This window comes from Myodes glareolus, chromosome 26 (genome assembly GCF_982192425.1).
Source record: "Myodes glareolus chromosome 26, mMyoGla1.1, whole genome shotgun sequence".
NCBI lineage: Eukaryota > Metazoa > Chordata > Mammalia > Rodentia > Cricetidae > Myodes > Myodes glareolus.
The window spans coordinates 32726798-32748824 of NC_142051.1; positions in this window are offsets into that span (position 1 = coordinate 32726798).

Below are 22027 nucleotides of genomic sequence, written 5' to 3' on the forward strand. Positions count from 1 at the left end.
CCACGGCTAAGCTGGAAAATAGAGCTGTCCAGGGTATACCCCTTTAGTTTACGTCAAACAACACATCATTCTCAGGACTGCTTGGCTGCCTATGGTTGCAGTTCAGTTCCCGTGACTTGTCTCCAAACCCCCCACGACTCAGCTGTCCTCTCTTTCACACACCTTTGCCCATTTAGCCATACTGTTCAAGAACTCTCTTTCCACCTTCCATGGCTGGCCTTTGTTGTCAATTGGGTTAGAATCAGAACGGCCATGGGAATGCACTTCTGTGTGTGCCTCTGAGGTGATTCCAGAAAGGTTTAACTGACAAGGGACAATCCACTCTAAATAAAGGCTGCACCATCAATGGGGTTGGGTCCTAGACAGAATTTTTACTTATATTAAAAGAAGGAGGAATAGGAAGAGAAAGAGGAGGGGGAGGAGGGAATGGAGGACAAGGAGAAGGGGAAGCATGGGGAGGAGAGATGGGAGAAGAGGAAAGAGGAGGAAGAAAATCAGCAAGCCAAGAAAAGTTATACACCAACACCCCCCCACACACACACACACACTGTATTTGATAATCAGATAAAGGCGTTTCTTCTCTGAATTTCGAGCTAGGCTTATTTTAGCCCCCCCTCGATGTAGATCTTTGGCTTTACCAGAACTGCCACAGCAAAGCCTCACATGTCAGATGGTTTATGCCACCAAAATTTATCTTCTCATAGTTCTAGAGAGCAGGAGTTGAAGATCACAAGGCTGGCAGGTCTGGGTCCTTGTGTGGCCCCTTTCCTTGACTTATAGATGGCCACTCTATTCCATACTTTCATAGGGCCATTGCTCTGTCCTTATCTGTACCTTAATCTGCTCTTCCTATGAGGACACATGTCATAATGGGTCAGTGCTCACCCTAATAAATCATCCAGTGACCAGACATTCACCCTAATAAGCCAACCAGTGCTTAGTGCGCACCCTAATAAACTAACCAGTGTTCAGCGCTCACCCTAATAAACCAACGGGTGCTCAGTGCTCACCCTAGTAAACCAACCAATGAACAGTGCTCAGCCTAATAAGACAATCAATGCTTAGAGCACAACCCAATAAACCAGTTGGTGCACAGTATCTACCTTACTGAATAAACCCACTGATACTCAGTACTGTGTGTATGGTTAAATATTTGCATTAGCAAATGGAAAGTTTAATGCAGGAAATTAATCTCATCTCGGGTTTAACATCTGTTCTGTGTTAACGTTTAGAAGCCAGCATCCTATAGTATCATACTAAATAATTCTCATTACTGGGTACAGGGGCCCATTTCCTGGTGAGAACTGCTCTTGGGCCAACTCAGCCAGCTCTTCAGCTGAGGCATCTACGCAATGAGAATATATGATAATCTGGAACCCACATTTCCTGCTTTTTTAACCTCTTTGCTGGTACTCAGTACTTCCAAACTTCTTCCTAATATGCTATTGAGCTTGCTAATGGTACATGCAGAGACCTTTCCTCAAATTATTCATATTGAGATCATCTCAAACTCAAGATATGTCAAAGGATCCTCATGGTATAGAAAAGACCTGAGCAAGGAAAGATATAAAGCAGAATATACCAGAGTCAGACACCCCTAGGGAATTACTTTACTCTGTACCCCAAAATAAAGAGGCTGTCTTTTTTCATCTTTTTCTCTGATGATTTATCTAATACTCTGTGGATGATCTACAGAAAAGTCTTCCAAGGTGCTACCCTGCATCCCATATTCAAATAAGACATCAGTCAAATACTTCTCAATACCTGGGACCAGGTTCCTTGTAGAGGTCACACGAAGACAGCCCAAACTATTCTGCTGTGTTAAACCCCATCTTTCCTTTTCATTCTATATCAACAGATTCTGAAAAAGATTAATTAAAGAGGCAAAATGTAAACCATGAGTAGCTAAAAATCACAAGTTCTTTCTGAGCTTCTCCATGAACCTGTGCTCCTATAGTCCCTGGCCCTGAACATGACACTACCATCTACAAGCTAAAGTACATGCAGAGCGTCTTATACAAAGGTGAACTGCAGGGAAACATTTCCACAGACTGTAGTTTATCCAAAGTAGGTAAGAAGAGGAATCAGACAGAACAAGACCCTCGGGGATAGTTCTCAAAGCATTATGTTATAAACTTGGGGCTTATCAGTAGATGGAGAATTTCAGGTGTATCTCTCAGAATTCTGGACTTCAACTCTTTCTTAGAAGTAAAGGAATAGACACACTCTATATGATCTGTGAGTGTCCTAGATTAAAATGGTCTCAATGGAAAAGTTTCTTATCTTTCCTCTTTTCCTAATATTTTAAAAGCTCATTTTTCCTAAGTTCAGGGAGATTAATGGTGACATTAAATGGCCAAAATGGCATTTTGAGTCAAAACTCCCCACAAAAAGTGAGATATTCAATATATACAGATTTGTCATCTTGGGAGATCACAGATGACTTGCACAATATGCAAGTCTCTATTGAAACACTGAAACAAATTTCAGAGCTCAAAGCTCCTGTTTTTATTGCAAGACTAAAATTGAATATTGATTAGAACATTATCCAGTGTCTTTAACACTGGGAGCATTTTGAAGAGCCAAGAGACTTAAATCTTGCAAAGAATAAGATAAGCAAATGGGACTATGTTCTTATAAAAAAATTGCATGGTGGATAGTTTCTATCATATTTTATTGCTAGACAAAAATATTCTCTTAAATTTAAGACTGTAACAGAACACGAATGAGATCTCATTGTTCAATGTTATTTAAAACTATGTCATATTAGTCATATTAACTTTTTTAAAGTGGTGCGGGAGAATTATCTGTATTCTGTCAATCATGTATTTTAATAAAATGCTGATTGGCCAGGCAGGAAGTATAGGCTGGTCAAGCCAGACAGGAAGTAGGGGTGGAGCAAAGAGACTGGGAGTATTCTGGGACACAGGAAGCCCTCAGCCACTCCTGCGCAGACCACCAAAGAGACATCATGTAATTTGCCCAGCTGAGAAAGGTACGGAGCCATGTGCTAACATAGATAAGGATAATGGGGTAACATAAGTTATAAGAGCTAATAAGTAGCCTGACCTAATGGGCCAATCAGTTTATAACCTTATAGAGTCCTGTGTATGATTTTTCGTTGGGTGTTGCCGGTTGTGGGGTACTGGGCAGGACAGATACCCCAACAAGCCGGCCCTCATGTTACATTAAAGAAATGCCATGAAAGACATACTTGTGCTTATATGCATTTTATTATATTTATTTTAAGCATTTAGAAACAAGAATCTATATCTATATCTATCTATATGTAGATAGATAGATAGATAGATAGATAGATAGATAGATAGATAGATAGATAGATAGATAAGTTAGAGAGAGAGAGAGAGAGAGAGAGAGAGAGAGAGAGAGAGAATCTTTGACATTAGTAGTAGGAAAGTTGGAAACACCCTAGAGGAAAGGCTGGGAACAACCAGGAATGAATAATAACTTAAACCAATGAGTCATAGTGAGCTTAATCAACAGTAATGGAGGTCATTTCAGATCTTTGGAGACTGGCCAACTGTAGGGTGACCACGCCTGCACATTTGCTCTGGAGAGCGTCAACCCTCCTCTTCATGCTCAGCCATGCGAAGACACATAAACTGAAGGTTACCTAAAGGCAGCATGAGTTGGCTAAACCTAAACAAGAATTTGTTGTTGGAAAGTCCTGCTGTTTGGATATCTGCTTTCAGCCATCAGACGTCAATGAGGTTTGTTTAGTCTACTTATTACTGATAATAAAAAAATGTACACGAATTCCTTAACATGGTGTCAAAGTAAAATCCTTAATTCAGCTCACCTTGCTGGCCTCTTCTTCCTTTACTTCTTTGTCTTCCTCTTTCTCCTCTTCCTCTTCTTCTTTCCCTCCTCCTTCTCCTTCTAAAACAGGTTTAAAGTTTAGTCTAGATCCCATCCCACTGATAGTGCTATCTTTATTCAGAGTGGTTCTTCCTTCTTCAGTTAAACCCTTCTGGAACCATCCTCAGAGACAGACCCAGACGTGTGTTTCTGTGCCTGTTCAGTTGGTAGTGAAGAGCAGCCATCACTGCTTGAAGAAGAATGGTTTGTGGGAGAAGATCTAGGCCTCTCATTCAATCAGTGGAGATAAGGGTCACAAAGATTTGCAAAAATCGCCAAAATTGTTTGTTTATTTGTTTATTGCTGCCATTTTTCTGCAAAGTGGGCCATATGAGGAAGGATTATCTAGAAAAACTGATAAACTAACAGGAAACATAAAATTCTTACCTGTGTAAATCAGCCTTTTTAAATGTTGCTAAAAGTATATAAATGTACTAAGAAAGTCTACTGACAGTGAGCACAAAGCATGAAGCAAACAACTTTGGAACACCATCTGGATTATGATGAATCTACTTTGTATAGAGCTTTTCTCATAAGATACATTTTTTTTATGATGGTAACATGAATCTACATCAAACTAAAAATAAATTATGGATGTCATTTATAGATGTAAGCTTTGTATGTTCATTAATAACCTAACCTACCCAGGGTAAGGAAAATCTATGAATACTTTGTCTCCTACATTTTTTTTTGTAATTTTATTAAATTATAAAAGTTTCCATTTCCGCCCCTCCTCCCACCACACTCCCACTCCCCCCACTCCCTCTCCTCCTCCCTCTCCATCCCTAAGAGCAGTCAGGGTTTCCTGCCCAGTGGGAAGTTCAAGTTCCTCCCCGCTCCCTCCAGATCCAGGAGGTGAGTGTCCAGACAGACTGGATCCGCAAAATCCAGTATATGCAGAGGAAACAAGTCCCAGTGCCATTGTCAATGGCTTTTCAGAAAGACTCTGGCCAGCCACATTCAGAGAATCCGGCCACATTCAGAGAATCTGGTTGGATTGCGTCCTCGTTCAGTCCCAGTCCAACTGGCCTTGGTAAACTCTCATTAGATCCGTCCCCTTGTATCAGTGGGTGATCACATCCCTCGCAGTCCTTATTTCCTTTTTCATTTTCTTCCTCCTTCTGCTCCTCATTTGGACCTTGGGGGGCTCAGTCCGGTGCTCCAATGTGGGTCTCCATCTGTATCGCCATCCATCGTGGGATGAAGGTTCTCTCTGATCTTGCCGTCTTTGCTCACGTTCTCTTTCCTTCTGCTTCTCATTTGGACCTAGGGAGTTAAGCTCCTATATTTTTATTTGTTAACTAATAGTATGGAGAATTTCATCATATAAAGAATCATTTGTGTTTGCTACATATACATTTGAAAAGCAAAGAAACAAGAAAGTTTCTAAAGGCACATTCACCATATTAGACTTTTTAAATATAGTATTGTATTACACAGATCATAAGAACATTTTCTATTATAGACATAAATATTGAATCTCATGGTCCAATGAACATAGAGACTCTAGAAGCTAGCATTGCATTTTTGTGAAGAACACTGGTTTTATGTTGATAGTTTATAATGTACACAAACAGCAGATTAGAAACTAAAACATCAACTATCATAACATTATTAGCAGACACAGCATCTATTATCAATGATTTAGTTGTGAGTGACCCTTTCCCACTCTAGGAGTAAAAACAGTCCTTTTCAACATTGACAAAATGCCATCAGATTTCTTTTTGGGACACCAGCTCACAAATAACATGGAGACTTATTATAAATTATGAACATTCAGCCTCGGCTTAGGTTTGTCCCACTAGCTCTTATACTTAATTTAATCCATTTATTTTAATCTATGTTCTGTCACATGGTGTTACTCTCGTTTGTTTTAAAGAAAATTCATATTCCCCACTGCTTAAACTTCACCAAGAGAGACCTGATTTCAAACTTGTGTATTTTAGAGAGAGAGAGAGAGAGAGAGAGAGAGAGAGAGAGAGAGAATACCTCCAAAATAAATACTTTAATGAGAGTAGAATTTATACAAAGTAGGATTCATTTGGTCAAAGTTTTGAAAAGTTGCAATGTTAGTTTCGGCACATAAATCATCCCATGTATCTCAGACAATACGAAGAATACATTCAAAGCAATGGGGAAGGCACAGGAAATGACGAATTCCATTCAATGCTGGTTTGAGATTACTCAGACTCTGGTTGCAAGGAACAGTTTTGATTTTTTCTCAACTGCATTGTCATGGGAATGTATTTCCTAGGGGTCCTACCAGAATCTACAGGACATACTTAAGTGGGAAGACTGAGTAGGGAAACCACAGGACTGCATGGAGGGGCCTGCTTCATCCTACCTCGACCAAAATGAAGTAGCAGAGACTCGGGGAGGAGATATTTTATTCGACTATATACTGCTGAAAAAGATCAGTTAGAGATGGTCTATCTTACAGAAAAGTGCTTCTTCATTTTCCATTTTTGATGGGGGGGAATAGTCTCAGAGGTGGGGGGTAGGGGGCTTTCAGGATCTTTCACCATGAGTCACTGTTGAAAAAGCTCTCAATCCTTCCTCTTCTCTGCTTGCCTGGTGACACATTAATCTTGCAAATAAAAAGGATGCTAGGCAAAATAAGGAGGAAACTTAAGTCCTCCCTGGGACTTAGGGGCTTTGTGGCAGAGAAAGCTTGCTAAAGATTAGACAAAAGGGAGCTGGGTGGGGCAGGTAGGACTTTGTTTGTGTGTTTCAAAGCCCCACAAAGGATAGACTGTTTCTTCCGGGTAAGTCACACCTCCTCTTTTTGAAAATCTGCCTCCTTTTCCCTCTGTAATTTTTCGTCTGCTCCCGTTACAGCAGCAGTAAGGAGCTTTTTAGCATTCTCAGCCCCACCAGGGAGGGAAAGGCAGCATTACAAGATCCTAGCAGAGTCCTTGGTGCCCAGTGCGAACTGCAGGCCTTGGCAGAAAGGCAGAACCAACCTGCAGTTAACCTGGCTGGGAGAGAGAGAGAGGCAAATCCCCCTTCTTCATTTTCAAATGTCTTCCAAATGAGTACTGGATGTCTCCGTAATGGATTCCACACAGACGGGGAAAACTGAGATTACCATGAGTTGTTCTGTTAGCTAAGAATTGAGCAGGTTCCTTAAGGGGTATTGTCCTTAATACCCCTCTTTAGAAGACTGTTAATGCATTTTCAAATGTTCCCCGCCTCCCGCCTCTTCTTTACCAGTTAAAACTCTGGAAAAATGTGTGCGGTACTAGTCAGTCTAGATCAGCAAACTCATTTCAACTAATTTTTTCAGTTACCCTAGAGTAAATATGACTCAACACAGTACATAATTGGACATGCCCAGAATTGTCTCTGTCCTCTGTCTATAAAGGATAATAAAACAGCAGCAATTGGTCTATACAGAAAAGCTGACCTAATTCCTTCCTTTAATGGTGTTTATAATAATGAAAGGGCCTGAGAGCCATGATTGAGCCTTGAGGTGGGTGGGAGAACATTAGAAAGAAATATTGTACTGTACAGAGGTAGCTTCCAGAACAAAAACCGGGTCGACTGGGTGCCACCTTCTAGCGGCAGCGGAAAGTTCGGTGGCATGTGTTTTAGTTCAGCAGAGTGTCTGTGACAAGGAGATAGGACAGGGGAGCCAGGGACCGCAAATGGATAGCTATCAAGTCCCAGGGCAGACTGCTTCTCACACCCTCATCCCAGAGGGAGCTCCAGGAAGATACGACCTGGTTCAGGCTCCAGGATCAGACTTGAAAGTGTCAGCCATCTTCTAACATCCTTCCATTTGGAACACGAATGCTATTACCTTGAGCTATTACGTGTCTGCTTTAATGTAGTTTCCAGAACGGCTCTCTACAGGTTTCGGGTCCTTCTTTGTGGGGCAGCATTGTCTTCCGAAGAATCCCAGTGCTTTCATTACTGCCCTCAGGCAATGGAATATCACCATGCTTCCATTTTCTGGTTGTGCTTTTTGCTTTTCACCCACTAAGAAGGGAACACACCATAGGTTACCAGTCTCCTGGAAGCATGGATCCAGGCATAGAGGGACGGAGGGGGTGGAGCCCGCACATACCCTCCTCTCTCCAGTGGTCTGATGCTCTGTTATCCAAACCCTAAATTCTTCTCTCAATGTTGTTTCGAGACTAGACAGCTCTATAATGACAATGTCCTTCATAGTTATTCTTGCCATCACAAGTGAGGTCAAACTGAAATGTAAGTGGCTTAAAACCGACAGGGATAATTCTTCTTTCCACAACATTTTAGACCTATGTCTATAGCACTGTGCTATCTCCATATTTTGAATAATCTGTGAACTTGAGGAGTTAATCAGACCAGATTCCGCATATTGGTATTCCGTTGATTCACAAAAACTATCCGTGACTCCTTTGTGCCTTCAAACCCTTCCAAGTCCTAGGCTTGTGGTTTGGTTTTATTTTTTTTCCCCTGAGGTGTGGCATCTTGGGACACTATTAACTTGGTAAGCTCAGAAAAGTTCGTGGACCTGAACCGGCAGTGGTGTAGGGTGGGGAATCTTGGCCTCACTTACAACAAGGAATGATCAAAACTCACAGTTGGCCACACCTGCCCTGGACAGTGAGAGCAGCTCTTTGCTAACGTGGGGTTTTTATAACAGGACTTTGAACAAACCAGGAAAGGGGGAGTGTGAGCAAAAGCTGAGAGGTATGGAGACCGTTTTATGTCCATAGGTAGGGAGGCACCAGAAACCTGGTTCAACCCCCCATATCAGTCTCCTCAGGAGAATAGCATCTTGGTTAGCTAGGGCTGTCCTAACAAAATGCCACACACTGAGATGAGAGGGATTTCCTTCCTCACGGTTCTGGAAGCTGAAAGTAGAGACCCGGGTTTTGGCATCCCCCTGAAATCCTCCTGAGTTCTAAAGGGGCTCTGGTCCAATTCAGTATCTGCTTAAGTGTATGGCAACCTCCTCCCTCTGATCTCCTCGCCAATTTCGAGCAACCCTTTATTAAGAGGTAACTTCCCCGGGCTGAGAGAGAAGTCAATCCCGAAAACGCCTGCCTTGCAAACACGGGAACCCGAGTTTCATAAGGAGAACCCACATCAAAAAGCCAGGTGTGGTAGCAGGCCTCACTGGCCAGAGAACTTAGCCTAATTAGCACATTCCGGGCCAATGAATGAACCTTTCTTAAGGAACAAAGTCCACTGTGCCTGAGGAGTGAGAGCCAATGCTGACCATGTTGATCAGTGTTGACCTCCACACATGTGTGCATGTATGTACACAGGCACCTGTGCATCACCACATACAATACATGCACACACATCCTATTTATGCACACACAATCTTGTTTCTGTCTTACCAATTTCCCCAGTGACATGGGCGTTTTGGAGACTACCCTTTTGAAATGACTTTTAGCCATAAATAGCCAGTTTACTTCTAGTAACCTCTCCCCTTTCTTACCACCAATAAGTTACTCTCTTCAAACTCTTCAAGAATAAGAGCGGTCTTTCTCATTCCTTTGTGCCCACAATTCTGCACTGTCAGGAACACAACAGAGACTAGACCGATCGTTCCATAAAATATAAATGAACAGATGTGGGAATTGCTTCCACCCAGAGAACACTGTTTGAAAGAATATGCTTTCAAAGATTTTGTTGTACCAGGGCTAATTTAAAACACACAAACAGAGGAGTAAGCATTCATTTTGAAAGGGCTAAGTGTCTGAAGCCATAATGTTGTTTATACTGATTTGATATATACACAAAGCCATTTTATAGGAACTTTGGCCAAGGTTATTTCACCCCAGGGAACAGTTATAAAACAGAGAGCTGGAGAAAACAGAAATGTAAAATAAGAGGTGAAAATGAGGCATTAGGCGAGCTGTTCATTATCTAATAAACACAGAAGGGAAGCAGAAAGCTGAGGAGCCTCCAAGATCCATTAGTTCTCCTCTGGTAAGACTCAAAGTCCACAACGATTTAGGAGGCAGAAGAAATAGAAGTGAGAAATATTGGTGTGAGCTGTGCCCAGGCCGGGGAAATACGGCACAAGGGCCGAAGTGGGCTGCACTCCCTCCACACACAGTAACCTTCGAGAGTCCTTCTTATGGCTTTAAAAAACCTTGCAACCCACTAGCCTACCTCCCTACCTCTACCACCAAGTCCCCTCACCTCAGGACTGCAGGGAACATGGTGAGGGAACCCAGGTGGGCTGCAGTTTACTGACTCTCCAGAGCAATATTACACAATAGTGTTCCAGGACACTTGTGGGTGATATTAAAGGGAATTCTGTCTCCCGGGCGCCCCCTAGCCCTTCTGTTTCCTATGTTTTTCTTTGATTTTCACTAAATTTAAGACAGTGGGGTAACAAGCCCCGACTTTACCCAGCATCTCCCCAGTATTTCATGTTTGTATGAGCAGAGCAACGTTACCATTTGAACATTTAGGCATGGACCGTGCGTTTCCACATTCATAGGCTGAAATCTTAACTCCTGAAGTGATGTTATAATAAGAAAAACTAACCTTCTGTATGCTTAGTACCGTCATAAAAAGGGCCCCAAGGCCCTCCTTCACCCCTACCATTGTCTAAGAACAGCGGATCAGGGAATATCGCCATGGATGACTCAGGAAGCACTAACTCTCCAGCTACTAACTCAGGACTTCCCAGCCTCCAGACCCAGGAAAGCAAAATGGATATTTTATAAGCCACGCCGCTTATCCTTATTTTGCAACGGTCCCAAATGAATAAGACAAAGACTCTCCCCGTGGACTTGCTCACACAGTTAGCTTTGTCCTTCACCACCTAGACTTCTGAGTTCCTGCCCTGTCTAAATTCCAGTTGTCACTCTGCGCGAATCAAATTTAGCCAGCATGGCATCCGCGAGGTGATGACAATGGCAACTTTACCTTCATACTCCGTTGCTAGTCTGTTGCGTTCAGTCACCAATTCAGCAAGGACAGCTTGAGATTACACTTCTGTCAAGATGATTATCACCAGCACCGCTCTAAAAGGACCAGATTTTTAGACTGTCACATCGCCACCCAAGTTGCAGTATCACCTGTCAGACTCCCAATTACCTGTTCCTCGTATCGGTATCTAGTCTGAGTGGTGCCGTTTCCACCTCCAGCCCCAGCTCCACACCTATGGTTTTTTTGTTTGTTTTTGTTTTCCAGGATGATTCCCCTCTGCGCTGCTGCCTGTTTCTTCTCCTTCTCCTCTTAGCTGCCTACTTCTGCCTCAGGTCTTCTTTACCTTATTTTACATTTTATTCTTTTCAATTGTATTTAAATGACTTTTTTCCATTTGTTTTAGATACACACCTGTTTCCCCTCCCTCCTCTCCTCCTGTCCCGACCTCCTTCCCCATCTAACCCCTCCCCATCTGCTCCTCCTCCCTCTCCATTCTGAAAGGGACAGCCCTCCCATGGGCTTGCACCAAGACATGGCAGGACTAAACTCCTCCCCTTACCCGCAGATTACCCATGAGTTAACGCAGCAGGGGTAACAGGTTACTAAAGTCAGCTAGGTGCCAGGGGGGAGGTCCTGTTCTCACTGTTAGAAGCTACAGGAATGTCACAACCATGCAGGGTTCTTAACTGTTGGTCCTGTCACCCATGAGCTCCCTTGAGCTCAGGTCAGCTGTCTCTGTGGGTTCACCCATCCTGACTCCCCTGGCTGGTACAATCCCTCCTCTCTTTCTTCTGCAAGATTCAGCACAGTGCTTGTCTGTGGATTTCTGCCTCTGATTCCATCAGTTACTGAATAAAGTATCTTTGATGACAATTAGGGAAGTCATCAATTTTTTTTTACATTTTTTTTTGCTTTGGCAGTATCTTATGTGTCTTAAAGATCTCTCTAATACTTCCATCCCACAGAAATTGTATGTTTAGCAAAACATCCAGTCACTTGTCTTGTAGGCTTCCCCACAGTATTCTGTGTCAGTTCTAAGTAACTCAAGAGTGTTTTTCATCTTGACATAATATATATCAGTACTAAGTGAAACAGTAACCATGGGAAATATGCATACAATGACCTCAGATAAATCAGAAATGGTCTTTAAAAAACACACACACACAATTCCTGAGTGGTCTTTCAGTGCAAGTGCTTGCACTAGATAGAACAATAAATACACCATGGAAATATGTGTAGAAGGACCCTATACCTTCCTCTCCTGTGGGACTAGGCATACCCTCTGTAACCGAGCAAATTCAATGTGGTCAAATACACACAAGGTCGTTGCGACCTATGATCTTTCTTGCTGCATGAGTGAGTTACCCTAGCCTTATCCACAACCTCGCCTGTGCTCTGTCCGAGCCAGCCTTTCCTTTCTCCTAGAAGGACCAAGAAGGAAAGATTCCTTTTAGAGTTATATAGGAGACAACTCTTCTGAGCAACAATCCCCTCTTGGTTGGGGAGGTGCCACTGGCCTTGTGCCATTATTGACCATGCTAGAGGATGATGATGTCATAACTCACGGCTGAAGTCCAGTTTATGAACATATTCATGGTTCCCAACACTTCTAGGGCACAATAGTAAACTAGGAGAAATAAGAGTGGAAGAGAAGAGTGCTGTAATATATTAGGATCCAAGTATTCAATTTCTCCTCCCGACCTCTTATCCCTAAATCTCTCCAACCAGTTCTAACAGCATCAAGGCCCAGCGAGCAACATGAAGACACACGCATGTTTCATCACGATCATGCAGAAAGTCAACACAAGGTGTAATCTCGCAGAAAATGCTTTTGCATCCAGTTCCCACTGGGCTCATATTTTGATGCCAAGGATTAGGTTTATAGCAAAATTTGCAGAAAGTCATGGTTGAGTTTGATGAACATTGAATCCCAAAGGTTAATGGTGCTGTCTATTCTGTAGGGATTAATACTCTGCACTAACTGGCAACAAAATACTGCATTTTGCAAGCTGCCACATCCATTATCAATTTACTTTATGATTTGCCACTGACGGATATTTAGCATGGAGCTTCAGAATCTCTTTCCCCACACTGACCCCAGAGCTCATGGCAGCCCATTCCCAGGCACAATACCTGTGAGATTTTGGTGACGTCTGTACAGCTGTCTTTTTCTAAGCATTGCTGCTATGTTCATTTAATAGCTGTGCAGGCCCCGGTCACAGTCTAATGAGTCCTATAAAATATTCAATACTTATTTGTTATTGCCATCAGGTGAAGCATAGCGTTGACATTCAAGGAAGGCAAGAAGCAGCAAAGCTGGGGTCTTCCAAGGACATTCGTGCTCCTATTCCCATCATAGACTGGGTTAGAAAAAGCCCTTTTCAAACCAGGCCTAACTATAGTGAAGGCAAACTATAGTTGTCCGACTCTCAAGGACTTCACAGAAGGCTGGTTACCCCCACTGTGCATTTTATTTCATCAACCACAAACGGTTGCTAGAAGAATTTTCGCAGCATTTTTTTCTAATACTCTTATGTTGACAATGGGTGGTTCAAAGCTTTCCTAGATAATTCTGTCGGTGGCAACCAATCAATCACCCTGGCTTAGAAATGACAGCCTTTCAAAATGCGTGAAAGAAGAGAGACGTTGCTGGAAGAATCGGACGCAAAGAAGCCCCACTGGGTGCTTTCTAGGCTGAGGACTAGTTTCAGGACTTTATAATGTTGGTCCGATCACTTATTTGTGCTTATTACTTAAGGGTTATGAAATATTTGGAGTTTAAAAATTCATAACTGTATATAACTGAAATCATCCCCAATCTATGTTTGAATTACTACATGCCAGCTCTGTTAGGACATAGCTGTTAGGACATAGTTAGGACATGATTAATGGTTGGAGATTCTAGTGCATAAGAATGCCTTGCAAAGTCACACAATCAAACAACTTGCTAAAACCACATGCTTATCAAACAGTGAGATTTTTTTCAGCTATTTCCCCTTAGTTTTCATATTAAATTCATCCCCATTGGATTTTTTTTTGTTGGTGTAAATGCCATAGTTATAATGTTTGGTGTTTTATTAAGAACAAAACAATCATTTACATCTTATTCTTTTAGGGCCAACAAGATGGTTCTGATACTTGCTGCCAAGCCTAAAGAACTGAGTTTGACCTCACAGGGTTGAAGGGAAAAACTCTCTCGCGTATCCCTTCGACCTCCATGTGCATACCTACACATAGTGCACATATATATCTACAAGATGAGAAATGTAATGTATTTTACTCTTTTATTCTGAGGCCCACTGTGACATTTTCTGGTCTCTACTAAATTTTATCCCTGACAATGCAATTTAAATAAAATTATTTTATTATTTAAGTAATATATTTAGAGCTTGTAAAAGCCAGAAAAAAAAGGCAGCATAAATTTCAGCTATAAGTTCTATCTTTATTTTTAGCTCTCCCTTTTCCTTTGGTTTTATATTAGCCACGTTATCTGTTCTTCTTTATTCTTAATTGTAAACACTGTAATGACCTCTACTTGATCTTTAATGGTTCATCACAATCAAAATTGCATTTCCCCAAATTGTTTACCTCATTCTGGATGATAATTTGATTTAGATGGTTTGTTTTAAAATTGTTGTCTTTGTTTCCAGGTTTTATTCTAGCCTGCAAAGTAAAATTTAGAATACCAATCATACTTGCATGATTCCCTTCTTACTCGATTTTTTTTACTTATCCTTATGTAATTCAAGATTTTTGATATCCTATGAGGTCTTCAGTTGCTTTTTAAAGGTACTTGCCTTTTACTATTGATAACATTGTAAATTGTGCATTGGTTCTAATTCTTCATATGTTTTCAAATTTTCATATGATTCTAAGAAAATAAACTATCCCACAGTGACCGACTCCCAAGATAAAGCCGGTCAAAGTGACGGACAGTTATGAAGCCTATTGAGGAGACACCATTCTGCCGAGAACATTATTTGCACAGATTGTCTCTGTGCATAATGGGCTCAACAAAACCAACAGAATCCACACAGAAGATTCTTCTGGAGGGTCACAAATAAATCAAATTGAAAACATGATAGTCAAGGAAATAGTGAGGGTATCCTATGGCATGTTAAGAAAGGCTCTGTATACTTGTGCTTAATGGTACACACGTGCGCACACACACACACACACACACACACAAGTAGAAAAAGCTGCCATGGTTTCAGTTCAATCAAAATAGAAAATGAGAGAGGAATCCCAAGGCTTTATTCTTAACTGTAAGTTGGGAAGATGGGGGAGGAGAGAAGATGGAGATTGTAGCTCAGGATAAAAAGAAGACATATTCTCGGAAGGAAACATTGAGAGAAGATGCGAAGTATGGCTCCTGGGAAGAGAGAAGCAAGCTGAAGAAGATACCAGGGGTCAGGACAGACATACTTCCTTCTCAGTTTTACCCAACCATCAATTCTAAGCAAGTACCTACTTTATCATGACAGAACTATTGTTTGGTCGGTTATTATTTTCCCTGGGTTATTGGTTCTTCAATCTCATTGGTGTGAATGCTGAAAGTCAAGAATTGCAACCATTTTTCAACTAACATTTTATCAGTAATCAGTCAGCCTGTGATTGTTCCGAACGTGATTACAGAGTGCAAGGTATCTTGTAGACGTATGAATCTACATTTTGCTGTTAATGCTAACTCCATTTCTTATCTGCTGTGTAAAGGCCTGGGAACACTCCATCCCTTTCCTGCTCACCACTCCCAAGGGCACACAACCGAGGGATCTTCACATGTTTCTTCTTCCAAAAGGGTATCCACCGAGGACAAAGTGTAAACCGTGCAGGTTGAAGACTCACCAAATCCTGAGTGGGAGGGATTAAACATTTTAAAAGAATGACATACCCATTGGATTCAATTTGTTTCTGCCTCTGAGGAGTTTAGATGCAAGCACACACAGAGAGAAGGAAACAGATTTATAAAATTGCTATTGTTGTTATATATATATATATATATACATATATAACATGTATATATATATATACTTTTATATATATATATTATATATATACTTTTAAACCAGACAAGCATAAAAACCAAGGGACTGCACAAATGATTAAGCCAGGCACAAGGAAGTGAGTGAGAAAATAAAATAAGGGTCTGGCATAAAAAGTTTTCAATGGTTAACGTCTAAAGTAGTTTAAAGTACTTGATTACAGCTGACAGACAAGAATCTTGCCGAGCTCAGTTTACCACATTCATTGAATTTAGTAAGACTAAATATTAAACTTAATCATTAACAGCTGGCCTTCTACCTAAACCTAGCAAAGGCCCTGGGAGCTGTTGCATAGATTTTCAAAATCTGTCCTAGCGTGCCTCAGAATGTTATAAAGAGTTACCACTTTTCCAATTGAATTTTTCAAATTCACCTTCAGTGGCACAGGAGACATTTCTCCCCAGGAGTGAAATCTTCATTCCTTAAGGCAACGGACATATCTTGCCTCAGTCTAGCTGTGAATCCCCAGTTCTGGTAGAACTGTGTATATCATATTCACTATTTTGGGCCACACTTGCTATGGAAGCCTTTCTCGGCAAACCACTCCTGCATCTTTGGGCAGGATCGGAGTCGTTTGTCCCAGAAGCCTTTTAGTGATTTCCACAATTAACAGTCACCACGTTCAAACAACGCGTCGAAGGTTGGCACCAAAAAGTAGGAGGACTTTTTCTGGCGATCAACAAAGAGCAACAAATGAAGTCATATCCTCAAGCTTGGGTAAATACTGGTCAAATCCACAACTTAAAATTCCTTTTAAGAACTAGATATGATGCTCACTGTCTTTATTTAGACCTCCGCCCCCCACCCGCCACGCCACTTCCTTTGCAGGAAACAGTCTCTGTTTCTGTCAATAAAATGGCTTTGTGTTATACATTTTGAGTTCAACTTAGCTTTTTCTCTTTTTTGGCCCGTTGAATCAATGGCTGAGGGGAAAATCAAAGTTTACAGCCTGGCATTTTCCCATTTGGCAGTTTTTGTTTCCTGGAAATTTTGGATAACTCGCAAATTATGTGTTTTAACGTCCTGTCACTAAGAGTGTATTTGGGGAGGTAAAAACACCTTTCCCTGCTGAACAATAGGGTGAATAAGGAAGCATCCTGCAAGCAATGCTTTATCTGATACCAACCAAACCCACACTGAATATTTATAATTTTAGTTGCCACACATCATGCGTGTACATGTTGGAGTAATTATATGCATATTTAAAGAGCAACCAGGAAAGATGCCTATGATTGTCACTCACAATGAGCAACTGATGAAAAGTTTCCATCAAGCCCAGATGAAAATCTACAAAAACCCTTTGTAAAAGGCACCTTCGCATTCCCACTGCAACTGGTAACTCTGTGTGTGTGTGTGTGTGTGTGTGTGTGTGTGTGTGTGTGTGTGTGCGTGTAAAACAGCTCCACACGCTGTGCTTTTGGATCAAGCGTGAATATAGTATTTTTTTTTTTTAGGCTTTCCTTTACTGAAAGGGTAATTCCGAGCCGCGAGATGCAGTCCGTTTCTAAGCTAGTTGTTTACAAAAAACACATGGTAATGTAACAGTGTATACGGAATTAAAGAGAAAATGTCAAACACGCCGTGACATCCAAAATGCATTCAGCTGTTCTCTTTCACTACGGGGACTTTATTCCACCGCGGACTGCCTCCAAGACCCAGGGTTTTTGTGTGTTGGGTTAAAAATAGCCTGCCAAGCCTGACAACTCGCTTCTGATTGGCCTAAAGCACGGGCCGTTCAGCCAATGAGAGCTTCTGGGAACAAAAGCAATTCTTTTGTGTGTGTGAGATGCTCAACCCACGTCAAAACAGCTTCGGGCTGTAGAAATGATTTGGGTTGAGATTTAACAAGGTAATAATGCATTTCAGCCCTCTGAAAGGTTTAAAGCGGAACAAAGCGGGGGGTGGGGTAGGGGGAGCAGGGAAATCCACAAAAGAAATGGAGCGAGCTCTCAGCTTCCACCGATGAATCCTGCCGGTGTCCGTGCTACAAACACGAGTCTTTTCCTTTTTTTTTTTCGGGAACTAAATTGTACTTACTTTTCCGGGATTTTCTCCTCTCAAACGAAAAGCCACCAAAGGCTTGTGACCAATGAGTAAGTTTGTTGCTATGATTTGTTGACTAAGAGAAAAACAAAAAACAAAACAGCCTCCTCTCATTAAGTGTCCAAAAGAAAAACACAAAAAACTAAGGCCCATGAGCCGTAGAAGGTGGGAAGCGAAGAACTCAGAACTTTGGGCTTTAGATTATGGTTCTCAAACACACCCCACATTCTCCGAGGCAGTTCTCGGTCACGCACTGATAGCTCCCAGATAAGCAAAACAAAGGGGAACTTGATTGGAGGCAGCTCTGGGTGCTGGCCGCCCTCAAGGCATCTGGCCTCTAGGCGGCGCTGTTGCACAGTCAACGAAGCCCATCCGCGCGGGCGTCCCTCTGTCATCTTGAATGCAAAGAGAAAAAGGACTTGGTGGGTACCTTTTGGGCAGGACTAAAAGGTAGTGTGGAGTCGCTGTTTGAAACCCTCAAGCACGACTCTTGATCAACACCATGGGACAACTCGTCCCAAAGCAACAAGAGTTACTACTCAGGGAACTTAGTGCGGTGAAAGACAAACGTTGCTACAGTAACTTGGAAACGTGACTTAAAACATGCTTTCCTAAATCGCGTCGTGATTTTCATCTAGATTTACTGTAAGTGTGGTGATTAAGAGGTGGTGCGGAAGCCTTATACTTTCCAACGTTTTTATGCAAGAAACCTGATGTTGCACCCAGTCCAGAACATGCTTGGCCAAAGAATTCAGATAATACATTATTTGCATATTTACCGCCGAGAGAACAAAGTGTTCTGCACACTGTTTTCCTCTTGAGTGCCCATTTCGTGATATAATGATACAAATTATACATGAATGAAACTTAATAAACCTTGACTCCTGGTGTGGCATCTAAGAAAACCAAGGTTCTCAGGTAAAAGAGGAACAAAAGTTTATAGTCTAATTGGGCGCGATAAAGGACCAAGACGCAAGCACTTCCTGGTTGAGAAAATCATAAAGTATTGAAATTGTAAAGTATGACTTCAAAGCACAACTGTGAGCCAATAATAGATTTTTTCCCCATTAAACATTAATGCAGAATGGGGGTGCTAAGGGTGGGATATCATTTTCATCCAGCAAATACATGAAACTGGAAGAGGACCGTGCCTTTCTGTCTCCTATTACACTCAATTATCGCGCTTTGTAAACAAATATAAGGAAATAAAAGACAGTTAAGGAATAAAATCCACTCATTAGTTCTATTTCTAAACAATTAAACTCCCAGGAGACTGTGTGCTGGCACACGTGTGCATGTGTAATTTTTAGCATGCAATGCCTCAAAAGCTAAGTCTTTTCCCCCTCAGTACCGTTTTGAGTTCTATGAATGCCGCTTTATCATGCGGCCTAACAGCAGTGAGAGGAATTGATCATTCAGCATGGAGTTATACTTACTGAGAGAGCCCAGTGGATTTAAAAAAAAAAAAATAGCATGCCGTGGTTGCAGTGGAAGTGGGCTGGGCCATCATACGTATACTGCCTTATTTTATGCATCTGTCGTGTTGTTTGTTTGCCCAGGCCTTGCAGCTGCCCCAATGCCAGCTTTAGGTGTGTCCTGAAGGAAGAGTCGAGAATGCAAGCAGCTGTTCTGCCCACACTGCTGAAGCTCAGAAGCAGGAATCAAAAGCCTGCCGGAAGCTGCCTTCCTCACCCTCCTAGAGGCACACAATGGCTCTTTACAAGGAACCAGAGCTTTTTTTTTTTTTCTTGATGGCTGTCACTCCAACGAAGCCATCCCCGATCACATCCATAAAATACATGTTTAACGATATCCTTCCACTTCTTTCTCTTTCCCTGCCGCATTCACCTGCGCTTTCTGCTTCAAGAAGTCATAGGCTGTGCGTGACAAGTTCGCTCCTCCAGACAGAAAGATGGAAGGGTAAGAGAAGGTGATGTTCATTTCTGGCTCTGGTTTCCAGACCTCTAGCAATCATTAAGAGAAAACAAACTGGCTCACCAAAGTCAAAGGTCAATATTCGTCAGTGGTTCTCAATGTGTGGGTGGCAACCCGTATGATTCACAACAGTAGCAAAATTGCAGTTATGAAGTAGCAACAAAGCAATTTTACAGTTGGGGGGTCACCATAACAATAGGTTGAGAACCACTGCTCTAGAGTCCCAGCGAAGATGAACCAAAATGGGGGCCCCTTGAGTGAATGCAGGCGAGCCCCTTTGACTCCAGAGTTCAACGTTAAGTTCCCTGAGCCCCGAGCACTGAGAGCTGGATACGAGCCCACGTGACCATTCCCAGGTTCCTAGCCCTGCCAAGGCTTCCTATCCCACAACTGCTACCCAAACACGTGAGAGCTGTCAGACCTCAAGGAGACTCTTAGACGGTGAGGAAAATCAGATGTGACCCTATCAGCTGGAAATGACAACCTTTTCCTGTCTCCAGAAAACCTGAAGAATCCCAATCCATCGGGCTATTTTGGGGAGGGTGAGAAGAATCCTTGAGAACCCTGTGCAGTGGGTACTTGGTATTTAAAGTAGGTTTGCTTAAAAGAATTAATTAAAATAATAACGTCTTGCATAAGTAACGTGAGAGGAAATACTTAACATTTTCCGACATTACTTAATCGGCAATACGCTCTTAAGTCGGGGTGGACACACGTGTTTACCACTTAACATTTATGAAGTGAGTGTTTCTCACACTATGCTATTCCTCACAGCAGCCTGGGGTTTGTCATTGTTCCATCTTCATTTCACAAACATTTTAAAGAGTTTATAAACTGTAAGTTGAGAGATTTGGCACAGATCGTCGAGGTTCTGTCTCCATTGCCAAAACAAAATTGACAGCTGAGATCCTTTCCTGGGCAAATCTAACATACAGTTCCCCTCTTGTCACGTGACCTCTGTCACCCACGGTTTTTGTTCACTTGGGAAACAGGACCTCCACCTCTGGAAAGAACATTGACGTGGAATTTCAAGGTAAGTCAGGAGTGAAGATTTTAAGGCTTGGCTAATTTTAGGGTCCATGGAGAAAGAAGCACAGCTAAGAAGCTGCGTGGCCGAAGCCAGGTGACAAAAAGCATGAGATTCCACAGCTAGGCACTGTATGGAGGGGTTTGATCATGAAGACCCAATGCCTCGCCATTCCACAAGTAACAGAGCTCATTAATCATTTAATTTTGGAGATGATATTAAAAAGATTGTAGTTACAAGCTTATGGATAATAATCCAGGAACTCTGGAAACACAGCAAGAAGTATAAAACTCTGTGTGTGTGTGTGTGTGTGTGAGTGTAGAGTCAGAAATCAAGATTCCTAGGAAGGATCATAAATGTACCAGGAAATATTGTTTATGAATTCTCTAGATCCTTAAGAACAAAGGGAATCTAACGACCAACAACGCAGGACCCCTTGCTAACCACCAACTGGAACTGTCATCTGAGGCCTACATCAAGGAAACAAAGGAATACAGCCTGCCTGGGGACCAGATTGATGTTCCATAGCGTAGGGTGAATGAACATCCCTGATTTCCCAAAATGGTCCTCATTTTGATCTCCTGCTAGAGTATAATCATTGCCAATGTCCTTTCCTTCTCACTACTCACCCAAATTTGTACCATCCCATCTACAGTGTGGGCAAACAGTAAAACATCCAAGGCAATTTACTGATGTACCGGGTAGTTCTAAATATGTGCAAAAACATACTTCATCAAGTCCCCCTAGAAAACAGACACCTTGAATATTTGGTACTGCGAAGCTTGAATTTATTCTATGCAAGCCCACTAGAACTGGATAGATCCTGAGTCAGAGATTTCTTTTGTAGTAAAGTGACTACACCTGGAATGGAAATGTAGCGACTAGGAGACAAGAAGCACTCAACTTACTCTGTGATTCTTAAGGCCAAAGATGATTTGATTTTGTATTTTGGGTGTGTGCAGCGTTGAGTGAAGTCAGAGCCTTGTTCGTGTTAAGGAAGCATTATACTACTGATCCACACCCCATCCCTTATCAGTTCTTTCTCCTGTTCCTTTTCTACCCTACTGATGGTTTCTTTGCTGTACAGAGCTTTTTATTTTCATCTAACCCATTTGTCAAATTTTGCTTTTGTTTCCAAGGCTGGGATCCTAGCCAGGAAAAGGATTCTCTGTACCAATATCCTAAACTGCCCCCTCCCCCATGTTTTCCTTCAATAATT